This window comes from Maylandia zebra, linkage group LG14 (genome assembly GCF_041146795.1).
Source record: "Maylandia zebra isolate NMK-2024a linkage group LG14, Mzebra_GT3a, whole genome shotgun sequence".
NCBI classification, from domain to species: Eukaryota; Metazoa; Chordata; class Actinopteri; order Cichliformes; family Cichlidae; genus Maylandia; species Maylandia zebra.
The window spans coordinates 21,550,341-21,573,793 of NC_135180.1; the positions used below are offsets into that span (position 1 = coordinate 21,550,341).

The following is a 23,453-nucleotide window of genomic DNA, read 5'->3' on the forward strand; positions in this document are numbered from 1 at the left end:
CGGAATAAACAGACATTCGAGCTGGCGAAACAGACGGAGTGTCTTTTCCACTCACCACAGCCGGCAGTTCCGAAGTCCTACTCTCCGGCTGTGGGGCGACGCGCCGACGGCGCGATCGTCGCTTCCTCCCGGGCGAAACCTCCGGCGGGCCGGGCAAAACCTCCGGCGGGCCGGGCAAGACCTCCGGCGGGCCGGGCAAAACCTCCGGCGGGCCGGGCAAGACCTCCGGCGGGCCGGGCAAAGCCTCCGGCGGGCCGGGCAAAGCCTCCGGCGGGCCGGGCAAAACCTCCGGCGTGCCGGGCAAAATCTTCACCGCCAGGCCGGGCAAAATCTTCACCGCCAGGCTGGGTTGGGAAGCGGTAGCGGCTGGAGGGCGAAGGTGCAGCTCATGAAGGAGGAAGTCCCGTGCCAGCGGGTGAAGCGAGTCTAGCAGCCAGGAGTGTGCAGAGAGTAGCTGCTGTAGCCTGGCTTCTACAGCGCGGTGGAACTCTTCTTCCTCCTGCTCGAGCCACAGGTTTACCAACCTTGCGACCGTGTCGGTTACCTCCTCCCGAAACTCCTGGGTAGGTGCGAATGCTGCTGGGTCCATGTTGGCCGGTTCGTACTGTCACGGCTGCCGAGGCGAGCCGTGTGGATTTAGAAGGAGGACCCAAGATGCAGGCAGTGGATGAGATACCGGTGGTTTTATTTACAGAGGTGTAGTGGCAAACAAACAGTGGGGCATAACAAACAACTAAAGACACCTAAACTGGGAGAACTAAAATAACAGACCTGGGAGCATATGACAACGGATGATGAATAGCAGAGAGACGCAGACGAGGAACAGGACACCGTGGAACACAGGGTAACAGACTGACACAGACTGACACAGACTGACACAGACTGACACAGAGTTACACAGAGTTACACAGAGTTACACAGAGTTACACAGACTGACACAGAGTTACACAGACTGACACAGAGTTACACAGACTGACACGGAGAAACACAGACGAACCGGCAACAGGCAGGAGAACACACAGGGCTTAAATACACACACCAGTAATCAGGGGATGAGAGACAGGAGGGCAACACAGCTGGGAGGAATCTGGGCTGACGGGACAGGGGAAACGTAAACTGATCACACTCACATACGACGCGGACCTTCACAATAAAACAGGAAACTCAGATACATGGAACCAGACAAGACATTGAACTAAACAGACAGATTCACAAACAGATGGGGAGACACCATAGACAGACAGATACAGACGCAGACTCAGAGGCAGATCGAAAATAACACAGAACTTAAACAATCATCTAGAAAATGATAAACTAAAAGCGCTGGGTCACCGACCCAGGACCATGACAGCATTGATGTCTGGGGGTGAAGGGAATGCAATCCAAAAAAAATCCCTGAAAGCACAAGCAGTTTACATCCAGGCAAGATGTCTGCACCACTTTGGAGACTCGGTCATTAATGATCATTGCTCCTACTACAGATGTTTTACTATTTGAAATGTGCTATTTCTGTTTCTGTCTGACCAGTATGGATAGGATTAAAGGCAAAGCAATGGTAATGGTTTGGGCATATGCAGAGAAGGGAGACTGGATATACTGGACAAAGGATTTTGAATGTGGTGCTGCCAGGCAGGAAGAAAAGAGGAAGACCAAAGAGAAGGTTCATGAGGGAGGACATGCAGAGGGCTGGTGTGACAGAAAAGGAAGCTAGGGATAGAGTGAGACAGAGGCAGACAAGCTGCTGTGGAGACCCCTAAAGGGAGCAAGAAGAAGATTTCTTGTTTCTTGTTCTTGCCTGACATAAATAATTTCGCATCTCATTCGTAATTCTAACAATAAATCATAGATATGTACATATGACATGTAGATGATTCTTGTTTTTCAGCTTATAGTTTTGTTGCAGCTAATAGTGAAGTATACTGGAGCACCAACTGATCTCAAGATACATTACACGGTTTTTCTTATTGTCGTATGTCCGGTATATATTGAGCCCGTTAATTAACTATTTCAGTATTCTGCAGGTGATGCCAAACACAGCACTTTTTAATCTGACCATAGTACGTGTGTGTGTGTGTGTGTGTGTGTGTGTGTGTGTGTGTGTGTGTGTGTGTGTGTGTGTGTGTGCGTGCGTGTGTGTGTGTCTGTGTGGCCATTAATGGAGTGTTTATTTTCTCAGTTATGCATTCCCTGCAGTACTCAATTAAATGTGACACTGACAGAGACTTGAAGCCAATCAATGTCCTCTCTCTCTTTTAATAAGTGTTCCTGATGATGGCACACCCACACAGTGAACTCCACAGTAATTATCATGGCCAAGAATCTCTCTGAGAGAAGATAATGAAAAGATCAGAGTTGTGACTAACGATCTCACTTTACTTCTGTCAATGGCCCTCGCACTGATTCTTTACACCTACTATGCATATATGTATGCAATACACTTATTTTAAGTGCTAATAGTATCTTTGTCGCTGGCTATTCGCCGTTGTGGGGGCAAATAAATGAAGAACATGATCCAATCACAATTCAAATGCATTTGAAAGAAAACAACAAGAATCGTTACAGCCAGCTTGTGAGTAAGATAGCATAAGCGATTCAGCAATATACTGGCGAAGACATGCCAAATAATTTCTTTGTTGACAACATAAACTGCTCCAGGGCAATTTACATGCAATAACAACACCCATTCGGAATGAAATCTGCACTAGAAGATGCAGGGCCGACGAAAGGCCATTAATGCAACCAGCTAAGTCGACTTGATTGAAAGTGCTTTCAGAATCGCTGTCTGCCTTGGAAACTCACAAAACCAGAGACAAGTTAGGTAGAGAGTCAAATTAGAAGGTGAGGACAGAGAAACTGACCGGGCTCAGACTGAAAGCACTACAGCTCGCTCATGATGCTTACAGGAGCTTTCATGTTTTTTATTGAGCAGATTACAAACCAATGACTGGTACGGTGACAAAAAATAAAAACAAAAACAAAAACCCATAAGGAAAAAGAAAACACCTTGATCCTGAGATATACATTCATCTCTTGGGCAGAGTATTTGAAAAGTAATGAAGAGAAGCCGTGTGAATGGGGGAAAGAGAGTTGGGTGATGAGAAAGAGATCCAGAACAAGATGAGTGGGAGGACAATGGGAGAATTCAAAGCAGGGCAATAATGCAGATTCTTGGAAAGAGAAGAGGGAACAATAGACAGAGAGTATGAAAATAGACAGAAAGCATGATGCAGTGGTAAAGGGAGACATTTTTCCTCTGTGTTTTTGAACGAGCAAAGCCCCTGGATTAATCAAACTGAGTCACATTGCCATAGGGGGCATCTGTTCTGTTTAGTCCTATTCAGTCTGTTGCAATCGCCAGTGGGCTAAAAGATCCACTCATATTCAACCCGAGGCCTAATTACAATCTGCAAAATGGCCTCACCAGAATGTGCTTCTTATGAGAAAACATATGAGATACAATTAAGACTTTGCTATTAAAACACACACACACACACACACACACACACACACACACACACACACACACACACACACACACACACACACACACACACACAAATCTCTTGCATATTGCAATACTGATAAAAATGTTTCAAATATAATGACATGCAGTTTTGTCATACTGGTTAGATATCAACTAGCATTCAATACATAAGAATCACAAAATGGACTTAGAGGTGAGTGCCTTCATGTGCTTTTAATTTCTCACATTAATATTAATACTTTACTTGTGTCGGTTAAAATATCTTTTGAAATATGGAGTTCACAATGATGCACCATAATAATACAAAATACCTGATAAAAGGGGAATAATTTTCTGTTTTTTCCTCCTATTCCTGACAAATGATGGGTTTTCAGTAATGTAAAGGTAAATAGTTGCAGTTCCTCTATACCAGGAGTGTCCAACATATGCAATCCAACCCACCTGATAGTTTAGGAAAAGGTGAAAATTGCAATGAACAAGAGCATAAATTTGTCTAGTTTCTAAATTTTATGCGTTACTGACTAATAAATTAGCCAGCTTGGCTTACTACTCCAAAAGATAAACCAATAATTCACAGAAAATGAAACTTAGGTTTTGGGAGGTGGGTTTTGCTTGTTTGTTATTTATGTGACAGAAGATTAAAAAAAACAAAAACAAATCTTTCCTGCTTTTTTCCCCCTATTTACTATAAAATGCTCTGATTTTTCACAGTGTATCCACAGTAAATAACACGGGACGCTTTTTGTGAATTAACAGAAGTCAGAGTAATGAGCCGCTGCTTCATTTTCTGTAATGGTAATTTGTTCCCTGAAAGTGTAATCCCAAAGAGCCACCCTGGCTGCTTTCAGTAGAATTTCTCAATAAATCCCAGTCTGCAATTAATACAATACAAAATACTTCATACAGTGCACTATACAGGTCATCGGATGTTCAAGATGGGCTTTACATCTTCCAACAACTGCTCACACTGTCAAGGCAATACACCAGACAATTACATCCACGCTCTTTGGTTCTGTCCACCAGTGCAAAAGTTTTGGCGCGAGATATGTGAAGACTTATCGAAGTGTCTGAAATGTAACATTCCAACTTCCCCCTTAGTGTGTCTACTGGGCAGCTTAGATAATGTCACTTCAGAAAAGAATATAGCCCATATGATCTTCACTGCCCTATGCATAGCCAAGAAAACAGTCCTCATGAACTGGAAAAATAAAAATAATCTTAATTCTAACCAATATAGAAATTATCTATTAGATTACATTAGTCTTGACACAGCCTCTGCCACCACATCAGATCAATTGCTCTGGGCTCCTTTGATCAGCTCCATCACCTAGTGGGGGTGGGGGGTCATAGTTTGGTCCCGCCTTCACTGTTGTGATTGGTGAGGGGGTAGGGACAGGCTTAGGGCGTCGGGGGGTTCCCCGGAGGCATCTTCCTTGGGGGGCTCAACCCGGGGTAGCGGTCACGTCCGGTTGGGGGCTCTGTTGGCTCTCAGGTGACTGTTTCCTCGCGGCTGCGTGCAGCGGGGCTAGGGGAGGGTCTGTGCTGACGGACGTGGGTTACTGACCTGGCAACCTGGCTGCCCCTGGGTGGGTCCGGGATGGGCGTGAGGTTCTGGGGGCGCTCCGTCTCTGGGCTGGGGCCCGGGCCGGGCCTCGGGGGCTTGGGTCCTGGTTGGTGTGTTGCCGGGGTTGTGGGCGGGTGGGTGCATGGGGGCCCGGCCCTGGAGCAGGGTGCCGCCGGTGCGTCGAGCCGCCTGGGGGGCTCTTCAACTGGTGGGGGGGATGGTCACATCTTGCAGGAGCTTTCTTCTCTTCAGGAACTCTCTGCAGGAGGGGGAGATACAGGAGAGGTGGAGGAAGATCTCAGCCTGGGCGTTTACCGTCTTATGTAGTCTGGAAGATGTGTGGATGGTGGGGTGGGTGCAGTTTTCTCTGTGGTGGGGTTGGGTGGACTGTCCAGGGCTCTGTGGAGCCGGAGGGCGCTACTGCACTGGGCCCCGGTCTGATGGGCCTGGGCCCCCCTTCCCTGGCGGGTCGCGAAGGGTGGGAGTGCCTACTGGGGTCAGCGGGGGAGCTGGCCCCAGGGAGGGGTTACCTGCCCCTCCCTTCCTTCCCTCCCCATCTCCAGCTGCCTCCCTCTTCCCGCTCCTCCACAACCACCCACACATGCAGGGCCTTGGAGTGGGGGTATGTCACCAGGGTGCAGAGGAGGCTACCCCCCCCCGTCCCCTTCTGGCTGCCTCTGCCTCAATTTTATCCCACAACTTAGACATTCACATTATTCACACTCTCATTACACATACATATAGGATCTTGGGGGTGGGCACAATCACGGAGTCCAAATTACCATCAGGGTGTATACCTCACCCCTGACGTCGTTGCCCACCTCTCAATTTTAAATACACTTAGTCATTGAGGGCTAGCAGGAGGGACTATGCGCTTACCTGCTGCTCCTTGGCAGGTAGCTCCATGCCCTCCTGGGTTTTAATTGCACCTTAGAACACATATGCATCAACACTACAATGAGCGGGTGGAGGGAGGTTTGGAGTCTTCTCCCACCCCCATTCTCTGCGGCCTGCTGGAGCGGGAGGGCTAGTAGGAGGAGTTGGCCGTCCGACTGCGGTCTGGGGTGTGGGCCCTCCCTGCTGCTGCGGAGTCGGGGTGGTCTGCCTCTCCCCACCGCAGGGAAAAGGGTAACACCACCTGGGTCTGGGTGCAATTCCCCCCTCCAGGGGCAAGGGTACCTAGACCCGGTTTGTAGAGTACGCTTGGGGAGTGTGATTGTGTGTACAGCGTCTCTTTATGTCTGTCTCCACGTTGGTTGAGTGTGGAGTGAGTGCATATGAGAGCATGAGGGTGGGAATGGATGTTTGTGTCTGTGTGTGCCTGTATGTCTGTGTCTATATGTCAGGTTGGGTATCAGACGCCACCTCTCTGGGGACACCTCAGGCCCTCCAAGGTTTGGAGGCCTATCTCCACCCACCACCACTTCCCCTGCCGGTGGCGGACTCCCTCAGGTGTCGGTGTGTTGGTGGTTCTTTGTGTCTGGGGGTGGGCGTCCGGGTACACACTGGCTCACTCCTTGGCGGCCGCTTGTCGGGGCCTGGGGCCTGGGGCTCGCTTGGGCCCCTTTGGAGGTGGGGTGCCCCCGGCCTCTCGGCCTGGGGCTCGGTCACTCAGGTACAGCTGGGGGCCGGCGGAGCTCACGGGCGCGTCACTGCAACTCCCCCTGACTTCTGCTCCGCGGCTGCTGGGCGAGCCCTCATCTGGGACTCTCCTCAGCTCTTACTGGAACAGTGGCGCGGCTGCCCCTCTGTTGGTCTTCCATGGTCTCTTGTGTTCTGGGGGCCTCTGGATGTCTGGAGTTTTGATCTCCTCCATACCCGCTTCACACCCTGGAGGATGGGGCTGTGGCCCCCCCACACTCCCTAGCAGATCATTACATGGAGAAACCTTTGGAATGCAAGCATGCTGATCCACACAGGTATGCACACATGGGTATTCACAGACGCGGACTAAAGCTTTCTTGGCTGCTGCCTCAAAGCACACTGTGCGCTGTCTATCTTGCGTGCTGCACAATATCGTTTATTATTTAGTAAATATTGATATCTATGACTAGCTAGTTTATTGTGATGGTTCTTTTTTTTCCCTATTATTATGTTGCTCTTTGTTGTTTGCTGTCTCCTCTGTTTGTTTTTTTTGTTTGTTTGTTTTTTTTTTTCTCCATACAGGTGACCCAGGAGTTCTTTTTTTTTTTCTCTCTCTTCCCCCCCCTTCTCACCGTCTCTTCTCCCCTTTGGTTTTCTTTCTTTCTCTCCCCCTCTTTCTCTCATTCATTCCCCCTGTCCTATTTATTAAAAAAAAAAAAAAAAAAAAAATGACAAAGGATGAACTGAAGCTCTGCCATCACGTAATGTCGCATACTGCTGTTTCTGATGTCATTTGGGGAAAAAAAAAAAAAAAAAAAAAAAAAAAAAAAGAATTTCTCAATAAGATACATTATTGAAATTACACTTATTTTTCTCAGGGTATTCATCCCTAGTTTTATAAATGGGTGGTTTATTAAATGTATACTTAAACTTATTTACATTAAAAGAAAGAGGAACAAAGTGTGCTTTCCTTTTTTTTCCTGGTGGGACCGGCTTATTAGGCATTTCAATTATTGGATTGTATCTTTCTGATACACTACAGAACAACTTAGACTGCATATGGCCCACAAAGTAAAATGAGTTTGATTCTCCTGCTCTAGTTATTGATTTTCTGCAGTGTATGTTGTGTCTGCAAACTCTGTTCACTAAATGCTAATGATAACACATTGGACAGCTTAGATTAAAATCACTGGGGGTTGTCAAGTGTTCCAGCAAGAGAAATCTGTAGACTCCTATATGAAACACCTGTGTTTATGTTACTTGTTGAGCTTAATGCCATTACTGTCACAGTCTTTTTAAGGCTCATTTGCGGTCATTTGATATACTGAAATGCTACACAGAAGGGTAAGGGTGTGTGTGTGTGTGTGTGTGTGTGTGTGTGTGTGTGTGTGTGTGTGTGTGTGTGTGTGTGTGTTAGAGCCTTGGTATCAAACTTGGCTGGGAATTTATGGCTCCAGGTGCTAAGCCTGTAAATTATCAGTTGTACTCAGATGTGAGTGTGTACAAGTGTGTGCTTTTTGAACATTTGCACAATATTTCAACAATACTGCAACAATAACGACAACCACAATAATTGTGTTCATGATAATCAGAGTCCAACCGTATTCTCAAGAGTTCATCTCAACAGTGCTTACATAAAGTTCAGTGAGAAGAGGAAAGCAACTTCAATTAACGTTAATGAGGTCAAATAAATCATGTTAGCAGAGCTTCATGGTGGTGATTTACAGACTGGAGCTTTTAGCACAATGACAAAAAGCTCATCATCACCCATGTCCCAGTTCACATAGTCATATACTATGCTATAACAACGTACCATAGTACAATGGCTTCAGTAAGCATCATGTCAGTATAGTATAAAATATTTAAAGCTAACTTCATTTAGCTTGAATTTGAGCTGTATGAGCTTTCATGGATGAAAAGAGTCTGACTAACAATAAGTCTCAACAGAATCTGCCACCCCGGGCTCTAAAACCACATTCTTCGTCAGACAAAGACAGCAGGCATATGTAAATAAACTGCTGTCCAACTACTGCATAAACACTTCAATTTCAGCGTTAGACAAAGATGAAAATAATGTATTAATTGCCTGTCTTGCACAAAACATCTACACCCACTTTTAGAGCAAGACACCCTGCGATCAAACATCAATATCTTCACAGCAGGAATCTTGTGCCGCTGCTAAACTCCTGCCTACAGCAGAAAAGCCCCATGCAACGTTTAGCATCTGAAAAAAGTGTTCTTCTGGAAATCTTCCCTGATGTCAATTTGAGAATTAGCCTCTTGAGGCCCCCTGTGTATGGATTCACATACACACACACATAGTCTGTATATTTTATAAGTCGACAAAGGAACTGACAAGCACTGAGGTGGGAGGAAGTGGTAAATATCTGAGCCTACCTCCCCTTCGTCCCCACCCTCGCTCTTGGGTTTCGTTATCAATCGTGCCCAGCACTCCCAGGGCTCTGTAATTTCCAAATAAATAAATCATTAGTGGCTGCAGCATGAGGATTAATCACTGGCTGCTGCTGCTTCTGCCTCTTGATGGGAGTGTACCGTCACTCCCACCACATTCACATCAAGCCCCATCAGCAGCAGCTGGCTGGGCTACGTCGATTGGCAGCACCGACTGTGGAGGATTAGAAGCAGCAGCCTGGAACCTTCGTGAAATTCTCATTTCAGCTCTCTTTTTCTCTCTTTATTAGACATGTGTTTTCAGTTTGTGATCATTGTGCTCCTCAGATGAAGTCAGACTTAATATGAAGGACTAAATGCAGCAGAACTATATATTTACTTATCTTTAATGAAAATCTGGGATTTGCGGCTGATCTAACTATGACGGACATGTGTTGATAGCCATTTTAAGAGCCATTGAGTAGCAAGGGATGGCGAGGGGAAGACACGTTAGAGAAGGATGGGGAAGAACAAGTGCTCTGCTGGACTGAAGTGGAAGGGAGAAAGTCCAGCTAATCGGTGACCGCACTCAGGCCGCTGAAACAGCTAATGGATTGTTTGTTTTCTCAAAATCAAAGAGACCTTTCATGTAACACAGAGTTATTGTAGCTGCATGCAGTCATGAATATTATAATGAAGTTCCTGTATGATGCACTTCTTAAAACCTGCTTTTTAAAGTGAGGTACAAAAGAAACCATAAAGCAGTTGGTTGAAAATTAGGGTTGCCACCAAATTGCTTTTTTCCCCCAGCTGAATTAGATGGACCCTTCACTCCGATAGTTGTTCATTCCCTTTCCTAGAAGGCTTTCTTTAGGTTTCAACAGGATCAAATTAAGGCTTTTTAAATCTGAAATGAATTCAGTTCAACAGTGTTTCACATGCAGAGGCTGGTGTTAGCGATTCCAAAAAGAGGGAACAAGATTTGAAACAGATCCCCTGTGTCTTTTTGCTTTTAACTGATGCTCCAGCATGTATACAATTCAAAGTGCTTCCAGTTTGTGGAGTAGACTCGGCCTATAAGCAAACCCCATGGCATCATGCTTTTTGACTTGATACACACTGTACAGCTATAGAGTTTGCATTAGTGTCAGAATTATATGTCCAACATCTTAAGACATGTTAAGATTTAAAATATGAAACAATTAAATATAGTTAACTGGATTGTGGAGTTTGAAAACACTGAAAATTCTCAAGTATATACAATTTTCCTATTTGAAGTAGTTGTTTCCATTTATTGTTGTTAAAGATGCAAATTCTTCCTCATCGAGTTTTCATCTCTTTTTTAATGTTCTTCCAAAGTTTAAATTGCTGCTGTGTTGCTGCTGTGCGATTACTTTTTAGGCTGACTCATTAGCTTGTAACCTTTACTGTTCAGACCCCCTCAGAAGTGATAGGGAGGAGGCAGAAAGAGTACATAAGAGCTGTTACACCGAAATTTAGACAAATTTGCATAGTTTATGGCTTATTACACTAAGTACTCATGAAGCAGTCTAGTGGCTGCTGCTACATGCTCATAAAATAACTCCTCACTTGATGTACAAGCAAGCGAGGTAGAGACACAAGGACAGAGAAACATGAGCCATCCTTGCTTTAGAGCTATCATTTTCTTATTTAAATATAACATTCAGCAGGTGTAATATTTGTCTGTATTCTACATAATGGAAGACAAGGAAAATGTCTCGATTTCTTCTTTAACATTTGGATGGTATGGTCAGAACTTGGCAAAAACAACAAGAAAGCGTGGCTCCATCCCTCCTGAGTATTGTTGCATGTTCATCCCTTTATGACCATAGTGTATCCGTCTTCTAACAGCTGCTTCCAGCAGGATAACAATGCCACAAATATCACATTATCTCAAACTACTTTCTTGAACATGACAATGAGTTCACTGCACTGAAATGGCCTCTGCAGTCACCATAATACAATCCAATAGAGCAACTTTGGGATGTGGTGGAAAAGGAGATTTGCATCATTGATGGATAAATCTACAGCACAGTGCGATGCTATAATGTCAATATCCCTGTATAATGTTTCCACCACCTAGCTGAATCGACACCATGAAAAATGAAAGCATTTCTAAAGGTAAAATGGGTACTACCAATTTTTACTTGGCCAGTGAGTATATAGCATATTATTATAATCGTCATCAGGACAATAATGTTCATGGCAACTTACTTTATATAACATGTAAATCAGTCATTGTGGCATGTTGACAGCACCGTCAGGATTACAGGCGGAGGAAGGCAGAGAAATGAGGCTAAGTGGCATAAAAATCTGAATGGTGTAATGGGTCTTCAACTAATGCATCCACTCTCAGAGGGCAGCCCTAATAAAAATAGTGAAAAGAAAAATTATAAAACTAGAGTTTAGAATAATAAAAGCAACCAAAAAGCCAAACAATGCTGTTAAAATCTCAGTGTAAGACTGTTTGTGATACAGTAGTTCAAGATGCAGGACCCAATTGCTGGTCTTAAGAGACTGGGAATGAGGTCTGAAATCAAAGTCTTTAGCCAGGGGGTCATCCACAGAAGGCAAACAACTTAGCCAGGGCACAGAGGTAAAAACCAAAAACTGTTCATAAGCCAAGGAGAAATTACTTGACACATGAGCAAACTAGAATACACAGGGAAATATCTTAAGTGATAAAAAAGAAAACACAAGAAATTCAAACTTCAACGGCTGTAAAGCTTGACTGCAGAGAGTACCAAGACAATCTGTTTACTGATGAAGAAACAGCAGGGAGTATACAGTATATACTGGGAAGACTGAGTGGATGATTAGTGATAGGTGCTACACGTAACTGATGGGAAGAATAAAGAACAACATAAAACAAATCACAATGTATGGAAATGAGTGCTTTATACAATAATGTCTGTGAAGGTTCTCAGTCATCCAGGTTTATACAATAATACAGCAGTATAAGTAAGTGGCGGCAAGTGGCACAATTTAAAACAATGACACCATTTCAGTCAAGGCCACCATAATTAGAGAAGACTGCTATTTCCAGCTCCAGAAATTTATAATTTGTGATATGGTTCCATTCTGGTACATTCCCATCCTTCCATGTGCATATATAGAAAGCATGGGAGAGAGCAGCAAGACAGCAAATATGACACTGATTATATCAGACACACCATAATAATGGAGCTGGGGTGGAGATAGGTTGATAAATGGGTTGCAAATGTGCAGCAAGTGTGGGCAAGCCAAAAATACTTTGAAAAGTCTGCCAAATATATGAAAATTTGAAACTGGACAGGCATCAACCGCATCCAAAAACAACACTGTAAAAAACTGCAGGTCCGTTTTTATTTCACAAAATATTTCAGATGTAAGTTCAGGTAATATTTAAAAAAGGTGAATTTCAACACACAGGTTTATGTGGTGTAAAAAGATATATGTTACATGTAGGAGAATGGAATTCAAAATAATACACTGAAAAAACTGCAATAATTTGATTTTGTCTTTGAATAATATCTGTTGCATTGTTGTGCCTCAGGACTTTTCTATACTGGTATTGTATCATAATTAGCCAGATTTGCATGCACTTGTGCATTTAATATGCATGTGCAATAGATTGTTTTGACACAATTACTATGATATTGTGATGAATCATTTGTTGGAAAACAGAAACTGGAACACTTGGATCTACATCTAATGGGTTTATCTCAGTCACAGGTAAAACATTTCATAGACACATTTTTTATATAAAAGTAAATGGATTTAATCAACAATTTAACAATAAAATAAGGTTTAGCCTGCTGAAATGTGCTCATCATCTTTTAAATACTAATTATAGCCCAATTTCACTGGCAAAGAAAAAAAGAAGAGTAGTGTTCTGTACTCTCACAAAACTCTATATAATCTCTATACTGTATACATACACATAAACATACATTACACCCACTAAGACTGAGCCAACATGTTGACTGGACTGCAGGCCCAAAGTGGTTCAGCATCTGCTCAGCCAGATTAGGATTTCAACATCAATCATTTTTCTTGTCTTGAGGAGGAGAACAAGCAGTATTGACCTCTCCTGTATTCCCCCATCACTGATGACTAATTCTCTCTGAAGGGCAAAACTATAATCGTGCTTTTAGTGAATCACTCAAATGTCATCCTTTTCATCATAAAGTACAAAAAAATAAAGGTTTAACTGGTTCTATACAGGTGAGGTCTTTATTGTATTTTTAAATATTGAGTTAGCATTACAACTGTTTCAGTGGCATCTTGGCAATTCCACGCAATAACTGTATTTGATTGTGGTGAAGCTACGTGACTGCAGCAGTGTATTTCTTTTACAGCTTATTTAATTATATTCTTAACTTTTCAATATCTAGGAAGGAAGCAAATTATTTTTTAAAAATGAACAATAGATCCAACAGGTCTGTAAAAAAATAGCATTGAACATCTATTTTTTTTCAGCAAACTTTAAAATATTGTTTATTACTGGACTGCTCCCGAATACTGTGTCATGTTGTCAGAAAACTACATAGAGGAATGTTAACTTGTAGCATTAAATATCTGCAATACAATACAATACAACTTTATTTATATAGTAAATTTAAAACGGTATACCGAAGTGCTTCACAATAAAACAGCAGGTTAAAACATTAAAATTTAAGACCATTAACAAAGTACTGAATTTGCTAACAGGTCAATGGCACTAATTACACAATAATAAAAGTGAATATCAAATCAAACTTGCTAAAAAACACACAGGTTTTAACTAGACGAACATATGTAGAAAGATAAAAATGGAATTAAGTATAAAATACACGCATTAACTAACTGGGAAGGCAAGGTTAAATAAGCGATTTTTTTTTATCGTGATTTAAATGATTGGATGGAGTCAGACACGCGAACAGCAATGGGAAGGTTGTTCCACAGGTTAGGTGTAACCAGGGCAAACGCCTGGGCAACTCTGGTTTTAAGCCGAGATCTAGGCTGAACCAAGAGTAATTGGGCTGACGATCTGAGGGCTCTCCCAGGGGTGTATGGTCTAAGAAGTTCGACAAGATAACTAGGTGCTGTATTATTTATAATTTTGAAGGTAAGCAGCAATATTTTAAAGTCGATGCGGTATTTGATGGGAAGCCAGTGCAAATCAACAAGGACAGGGGTGATAGAGGCAAAACTTCCGGTTCCAGTCAAAAGGCGTGGCATTTTGGACAAGCTGTAATCTATGGAGAAGAGCAGCATGGAGACCAAAGTAAAAGGAATTACAGTAAGGCATGAATAAGGTTTTCAAGATCCTTATGTGGTACCTAATGCTTAGCCTTTGAAATAAGACGCAATTGGTAGAAGCTAGATTTGACTACAGAGGACACTTGTTTGTCAAATTTGAAAGAGCTATCCAGCAGCACACCTAGATTACTAACAGTGTCAGAGAGAAAAGTGGCGAGGGATCCAAAGGTATCAACTAGTTGGCCCCGGGAAATATGACTGTCAAAAACCACAATTTCGTTTTTCTTTTCATTTAAGATAAGAGAGTTGCCCAAAAGCTATTCTTTCATTTCTCTCATGCATTCTAGGAAGGAGTACAGTGACAGAGCAACATCATCAGTTAGCTGGAAGTAAATTTGTATAACATCAGGATAGCAATTAAGTTACATATTGTATTTTTCAAAGATTAAGCCTAGAGGTAGCATATACAGTGAGAATAACATTGGGCCCAACACAGAGCCTTGAGGCACACCACAGCAGAAGGATGCAGCAGAGGAAGAATAGGTACCCAGAGTGACAGAGGAGGACCTGTTCGAAAGATATGATTTAAACCAGTTAAGGGCGTCACCTCTAATGCCCACTGTATGTTTCTAACCTTGTTAGTAGAATATTATGGTCCACCATATCAAAGGCTGAGGACAAGTCCAATAAGACTAAGACCACAGAGCAGCCTGAATCGGCAATTAGAAGAAGATCATTAAGGACTCTCAGTAGAGCTGTTTCAGTGCTATGATGTGGTTTAAAGCCGGACTGAAATTTATTACTGATGTTGTTCACATCCAGATAGGCCTGGAGTTGCAAGAGAACTATCTTCTCCAAGATTTTGGACAGGAACGGGTGCTTGGAAATCGGCCTGTAGTTCACAAAGTCACTACAGCATGTTTAAAGGCTGGCGGAACATGGCCGGAAAGCAATGATGAATTCATTATAGTTAAAATACTGGGCCCAATTGCATCAAAACCATCCTTGATAACGTGTGATGGGAGAATGTCATATACAGAATTTGTATTTTTCAGTTGTTCAACTATTTACTTAAGGGCAGGGAGTGACACCGGCTCAAGCTGATGAAAAGTTGATAAACATCCAGGGGTGAAAGCAGGGCTCACACCTAAACGATGTGAAAACTTGAGAGATAAAATTTTATCTGTGAAGTAATTTAAAAATTGTTCGCAGAGAGCCAGAGAAGACACCGTCGGCATTTCATGACAGGGATTCACCACTGAATTAAAGATTTTAAACAACATTTGAGGATTATGGCCATTAGTCTCAATAATTTCAGAAAAGAAAGCTGCTTTAGCCATTTTAGCAGCATTTTGAAACTTCAGGCGGCTGGTGCATAAGATATCAAAGGATACCTGGAGCTTGTGTTTTTTCCACCTCCTCTCAGCTCAGCGACACACACGTCGTACGGCATGTGTAGAGTCGTTTAACCAACGCAGGGAATGGGTTCTAGGACATTTCATTTAATAGGTGCTACAACGTTAAGGATAGAGGAGCATGTGGATAGCAAAGAATTAGCAAAGTCATCACCTGTATGATATGTGGGACAATCAATAATAGTGGGTGCAGAATTAAGGAAGGCCACAGAAAAATTTGCCACAGTTTCAGAATTAATATGCACATAGGGCGTCGGAGGCCCTCAGGGTGCAGTTCTGTATTGCATAAATCAACATCAAAAATAACTGGGAAGTGGTCAGAGATCACAACATTGTCAATGTCCTTAATACAAATGTCCAGGCCATATGAAAAAAACAGATCATGGGTATGGCCTTTAAAGTGGGTTAGTTCATTTACCCACTGAACAAGGTTAAGACACATCATGCATTCGCTTTGGATAAAATATAGAGGAGGAATGACCTATGCTTGAATAGTCTGCATGTGTAGGTGGCAGCAGTGGAGCTGAGGTGAGGGGGTTACATGTTTGTGTACACACTCATTTGCTCACTATCTGCAACTCAAAAGGACATAGACGACAACAAATGTGGCATAAGTGTGTAGAAAACCCCCACATTGCCAAGGCCCTCCACTTGAGTGACATCTCTTAGTGATTACCATACATGCTCCATCAACGGATCAAAGAGAGTTGCTCTGCTATTCAACTCAAAGAGACTGACTTGGTGTTGTGTGCTAGATGATGATAATTGAAATTGCTCCTCTCGTCACTCCAACTTAGTTACTCTTCTTGTTTTTTCTCATCCATTAACACTTCTCTTCTTCTCTCTGTTGCTCCCACCCCCTGCTCCCACTATCTCCTCACCCTTCTCCTCTCCCCTCTTGGCCTTTTTTATTTCCCCCTCAGTGAGTTTCTCTTCATTCACCGCTTCTGTCTGCCCCCACCCTAGCTTTCCATGTTTTTTGGCTCCCATCTCAGAGCAGAATGTCAATGGTTATTGGAAGACTGTGTTTAGGATTCGCACAGTGTGCTGGCATAAGCTTATAAGAGTAATTAGATCTTCACTTGCCGTTGTTCTTCACTTAAAATGGAGGCTATCGTTTTTGTCTCTTCTCCTCCCCGATCATTTGACATTCTGACTTCTGCATGGGAACAAAGAGAAACAAAAGAAAGCCAAAGAGGGAGGTTTGCAGACAGAGAAAGAAACATAGATAGAGGACACAGTGAGGGGAACGAGACCAATGAAGGGAGCAGAGCACAGAAGTTGACCGGATTAAAATAAAATGGAAGTTTCTTTGCTTCTGATTTACTTTACACACAATATAAAGTAGACAAATAGGATCACTAGTGTGTAGATAAGGTCTGATGGAGATACATAGCATGTCAACATCATATATACAGCATGTTTGTCTGCATGTGCAAACACAGGCTGTCCCTTCTTATGAGAATACTGATGCAAACGCATACAAGTGTGCATACTATTCAAATGCATGTACACAGAAATATGACAAACCCTTTATTCCCTGTTCAAATGTGGTCTGATGAGTGTGTCATGTCCTTGTCAGTGTCTCTTCTCATCAACAAGACTTCACTTCAACTTCGAGCTTTTCTACACTAGCAGAATTCTAATCCTAAAGTGTTGCTGGATCACGTTTGGCAAACAGACAGGCAAAGCGCAGCTTATGGCTCAAGGGGCTCAGAGTAAATTTGAAATCTGTCTGCCTTTTTCAGCTTTGATAACATAAGCTTTGATAGACCAACTGCATTTATCCAAGCAAGCGTAAGTAATCAAAATAACTTTTTTTGGCCACATCTAGTTTGGTCAATTTAGTTAACTAATCTTAATCTTTTTAAGGTATGCTGTAAATACGTCTAGCTTTAAGACAAGTTAGTGAGTTTTTAATGGATAAAAGGAAAACATTTGTTTTAAATTGATCATTCACTTTTCAGTCACAGTCACCAATCAGAGGTCTTTAGTCACCAACACAACACTGCTTGGATTAGACATCCCTACTATAAATTTAGCATTATATGAAGTAAGTTTTAAGTGATGCCCTTGATTCATGAGTTGTTTGTGTCCCATTTCAGCTGGCTTCTTAGCAGAATAGACTATCTTTCTTCTAGAGTTCACCAGGAAATGTCTCTTCAAATCTTATCTTCAGAATGCCAGGACTGTGGGTCATGGGTGTCTGGATATTTTTATACCTCAAAAGCACCATAATAACTGCAAGACCACAGAAGAAGACTCGATGTCTCTTAACAAGGAAGAAAATCAAAATGCATGGTTTTAAATCTGCATCGGTACAAAGAAAATATGAAGGGAACATTTTTTATTTTTTTTTTTAGGTTTCAAGACTCAGAGCTGGAAAATAGGACAGTTTGTTCTGGAAACTGAAGGTTCTGAGTTCAGGCTGGGGTCTTTCTGTGTGGAGTTTGCATGTTCTTCCCGTGTTTGTGTGGATTCTCTCCGGGTACTCCGACTTCCTCTCACATTCTAAAGACATGTTAGTGGGGTTAGGTTAATAGGTGACTCTAAATTGCCCATAGGTGTGAATGTGAGCGCGAATGGTTGTCTGTGTTAGCCCTGTGACAGGCTGGTGACCTGTTAAGGGTGTACCCTGCCTCTTGCCCCAAGACAGCTGGGATAGGCTTCAGCCCCCCGAGCCGAAATACAACATGGCTTTTATTCATAGACTTTTCTGATCTATTAGGATCTGTTCTTTTTAAATATGACTGTGTTCTTATCACTGGTGATTTTAATATTCATATCTGTTCTAAGGATGATCCATTAGCCAAAGACTTTCTTGCTCTAACTGACTCCCTTAATGGAACTCTGGCTACATTGTCAATTCAATCAACCTTAGAGTGACTACCTGGCAGACAGATATTGCTATCTATTTATGGGAGCTAGTTCTTTGTCAAGGTGGCTGAATTATATAAACAGTTAGAAATAATAGCAAACATACAATGCTGTATGATTTTACATGACTCTTGACATCAAATCTGGTTGACAAATCACTGACGTTTTACTGAAAGATTCATGTAAAGGATATTTCTCTCAACACTTGCCTCTTTTGTTACACAGCAATGAGGAAGCCAACAAAGACCAATCATATAACAGCTCCCTAGCATTTTTATCAAGAATCATAAACAAAAGTCCCAAAAGTTTTAAAAGAAGTGTAGAGAACTTCAAGACATGTTGAGGAGGCAGCCATCTAAATCAGCTGTGTTGGATCAAGGACACATCTAAAACGTGCAGGACACCAGCCCTTGAGGCCTGGAGTTAGACGCCCCTGAAATAACACATTACTCTTCTTGAGTAAAAACCCCAACGCTGATTTTGGACTCCATATCTGGAAACTTATTAGTCTTGGTGGCCGTGCTGATTTTTTTTTGAGTCAAACAGTTTTTAATACGAATCAATGTAATGTGGTAATTTATTAGCTAACACTAGCTAGCTTGATTAGCAAGCTACATTCACAAACTGTACTAGTGCAACACATAAAGGTACACATACCAGCTAATTAACTAATAAAACACCAGAAACACACTTACCATAACTGATGCACAAACTTTTTGGATGCTCCGAGCCAGCAGAATAACAATCAGATAATCCTTTAAATAATCCAAAAGGCAAAACCAGCTCACATATGGTGAAAAGACTAGTTTAAAGACTCTGGCAGCATAAAGCATGGACAAAGTTTCTGGGATACAAAAATGGAGCCAAAGTGGAAGTGCCTTAAAACCTCTGTTCTCTCTGACAGCCATAAGATGGTGATACCTCTGATTGCAAAAACATTTCCAGTCCTATAGAATTAGCCAGTGAGTATGTAGATTCACAGTCAGACCCATGCCTCCACATTATGTCCGTTTTTTGGCAAACAAGATGGCGACAACAGAAATGCTCATCTTGAGGATTCAAACAGGACTTCACAAATGTGCTTTGACACAACTGTTGTGATTTGTGTTCGAAGTAGTGGATGAATTCTGGCAGATGGGTAGCTTGGCTCCAGCTGTTAGCACAGCGGTTGGGAACTCAAGGCCTCAAGGGTCGGTGTCCTGCAGGTTTTAGATCTCACCTTGGGTCATCACACCTGAATCAAATGATTAGTTCCTTTGCCTCTGGAGAACTTCAAGAAATGTTGAGGTAATTTAGCCATTTAAATCAGTGTTGGATCAAGGACACATCTAAAACCTGGAGGACACTGACCCTTGGAACCTAAAGTTCAGCCACCCCTGTGCTAGCAGGACACTCATGAATCAAAGTGGCCATGCACCTCAGTCAAGTATCCAGGTAAAAGAGTTACAAATAAATAAACGGTTGGATTTAGCCAACTCCTTTAACCAGTTGGAAGAGCTGGGGAAAAAATTTTTAAACTCCATTTCAGATTATACAAGTAAGGGTTGTTCTTGTATGTGCATGATAAAAGACAGAGGTGCAATTTGTTCGTGATCTCTTTAGACTTAATCCACTTAAAATGTATGTGTTTTCACCTTTATTAACAACAGTTCACCATAAACAATAAGGTGATTGAACACCGGCTTTTCTCTCTATTTGTGTAATTATAAAAGCATGTGTTTCAATATATTAGTAAATTGACCAAAAGCTAAATGAACTTTAATGGAAATAAAGATAAAAGTTTGCACTTTCAAAATCCCAGTTAAAATATAGCTTAAATGTTGAACAGTGTCCTCCAGTCCATTGCAGAGTAAAGTAACACATCCACTCAGTTACCTTTTTGGACAAAACAAAACCAAAAAGCATGATCAAAAGTATGCTGGGAAAAATTAGTCAGACAATTCACTTTCAAAAGAGAGCACTCAAATTTTTTAATTACCTTATATCCAGCTTCCCCCGGGCACCCTTCATCCCAAAGCCATCTGCCCCAAGTGCTGAGCCCAGAAAAGACTAACTGCCCCTTTCAGACACACTCCAGTCAGTCACCAACATCCCTCTGTCCAAACACGAATCACAGCAAACTTAATTAATACAAACAACAGAAGCCTATTTGAAAAGAGAGAAGAAACTAACAGCAAAAGCTTACTGGAATGTTATTTTACCCTAAAAGACATTCTGAATTGGCAGAATATCAATCCACTGTCAGAGATAAAAAAGCAGAAAAAGATCCTCAACGATAACAAGCTCAATGACCACAAATCGGCAGTCAAAAAAGGATGACACACACCAAAAAATTCCAGCTAAAAGAAAACAGAACATGTGGTCACTGTTTAACAGGTAAGGATCAGATAGATAATGAACATTAGCTTTATGAAGATCAAACACTCGGATTTTTATGCACTCTGAAAGTTAGAAATGTTTCTTTGAGAAGGAGAGAGAGCACATCTTGCTCCCTGGCATATATTAACATGCCACAATCTGACAGTGAATGGCACATACAGAATACACAACCGTTTACACACAGACAGACACACACTCATGTTACATACACAGATAATATATATCATTGTTCACTATTATTCTTTACATTTTAAATAGAAAAATGCATTAATGTATTTGGAGCCTTTTTATGCTCTGTTGCATTCTAGCCTCAAACATTCATTTAAATGTGATTTTTGTCCCCCAACTCATCATTTTACCAGTTGTGTAATCAAAATACAAGTGCATCCCATGCAAATGAGCTACTCTTTTAGGCATGTTTATGAAGGGTGCAAGATTAGATTAGCTAAGTACCAAAGTTTGTTTGTTTTTTTCTGCACAACAACGTATACTGACAATGACTCAGTATACGTGTACATTCAATGAAATATAGCATTGACTGTGGGTTTTTTTCCAAGACTAACAAGAGAGTCTATTTTGGTGTTGTTTTCAGATATTTGAGCCATGTCACGTTCTTCATCCTGGTGAATAGTTCAGGTACTCTGCTTGGAGAGAAACTGCAATTATGGCTATCAAATGAGTATCTTGTTGTGCTCATGTTCAAACTGTGATATTTACATTCCCTGGACAGCACGGTGCTTTGTTAGTTTTTATGCTCATGGTCCACAATGAACTCATGAATCTTTAAACCACTGTAAATATACCTTCATTCTATCAACACACATAAGCCATCCTCTAACACCTTACCTTAACTAGACACAGCAAAGAAAATGTCAATGTGTCTGCAGAAACACAAAGATTCTCCTTAAAATGGAAACCTCAGTCACAAGAGCTTTCATAAGGTTGAGATTATTTTTATTTTTCTACATGATGCATTTCACAGCTGAGGCAAAGCTGTCAATTCTCAATGATCTTCTTTTATTAAGCAGATTTCAATTCAAAGGTAAAAGAATAAGATTTTTAAAAACACAAAGAAATAAGTCTAAACAAAAAACACCAACTGGCGGTTAGGCTCCTTTCAAGCTAGCACAGAAGTGACGTAAACCTGTTGACTCTTGTTAATGACAAAGCAATGTGAGCGAAAACACGGCTCTATCCCAGCGGTGCCGTGAGCATTCATGTGGACGACCACCCTATTACAGGTGTGAGATGGGGCTAAATGGAGAAAAATGATGTCCAGTCAGGCGGGTAGGACCCTGTCCCCAAGCAGTTGTTCAGCAGTTTGATCTACAACACGGGTCACCTTGTCCGCCCATTTACAACAAAGCTACAGCACAACTAAACCCAATTCACAAAACACAGGGGAAGGCAAGATGAATCATTGGGTCAATATAATCAGGCGGCCTTCTCTCACCTCTGCGCCGTGTCCTTATAACAGTTAACCTTCACTGAGGGGGTAGAATGGTTTGAAATGCCCCCGCAGGAGAAACCAAGGCGTGAGGCAAATGATGTGTTCATTCACCCTTGGGTACCGCAACTACATTATTCACAATTATCTTTGTATGCAGAGACTCTAGCTAATTAAAGTCATTGTGTTGTGTTTGGCTGGGAGCCTTCAGAAATGTAAAAGTGTAAGAAATATCACCACAAAGAGATCCATGAAACATAAACATTAAGTCTGTTAGAATGAGCACGCTCATCAGCAGAAAAATGTAGCCAGGGAGGATTCATCTGAAGTGCTGTCGAGGGCATTACAGTCTAGCAGCATGAGCAGGGTTGCATCATGATACCCTTGTAAAATCCTAAGCACATAAAGTATAAGTATACAGGACATAGTAGAGTCTTGCAAATAAATCGAATGGACAGTTCTACCATATTTTATATAGAATAGCGATGTTTTTATATTCTTTATATTTTTTTCCAAGAGGCCAGACATAATTTTGATTCTTAAAGGTATTGAGCTGCTCTCCAGGTTATTTTTTCAAAACAATGTTTTCTTGATTAATTAAGCAACTTAATACTGACCTATGAATCACACAAGCATAAGGCATCTAACTCCACCGATGAACCAGTGTTGCACTGACGTAACAGAACCAATGTAAAATTATCTTTAGCCGCTTCGTTACTAGGAGCCTGTCACACAAACACATCATTGGCCAGGTTAAAGACCTGACACAGGACCTGAGAGATGCTGCTGGCCCTTCAGCTGAGCAATTTATTGTTTACTGAAGAAGGAGATCAGAAATATTCTTAAACCCTTAAGGTAGGAAAACAAGGCGGAAATGCTGAGGTATGCAGAGGAACTGAACTGAAAATCAGACCTTACAGAGGGAATAATGCAAATTAAAACATTTTCATTCAAATCATTGGCTCAGTTTTAATCAGTGGTGTTGGATCTTGTCAATTTTGATGGATGATGAAGGTAGAAAAGTACCATTAGTACCACCTGAGTGGCAGCAGCTTTTTTAGCATGGTG

General features: G+C 41.9%; 1 protein-coding gene across 3 annotated transcripts in view; it reads right to left on the bottom strand.

The window, feature by feature from the left end:
• Window positions 1-23,453, bottom strand: part of grik4 (glutamate receptor, ionotropic, kainate 4) — a 362,487-nt gene that overhangs the window by 302,291 nt on the left and 36,743 nt on the right. Inside the window, exon 1 of one of the 3 annotated variants that reach the window (XM_076873194.1) lies at window positions 20,538-20,595. The exons of the other annotated variants lie outside the window; for them this stretch is intronic. The gene's annotated coding sequence lies outside the window, so the exon portion shown is untranslated. Of the gene's footprint in view, window positions 1-20,537; window positions 20,596-23,453 lie in introns of those variants that run through there. 3 annotated transcript variants of the gene reach the window in all.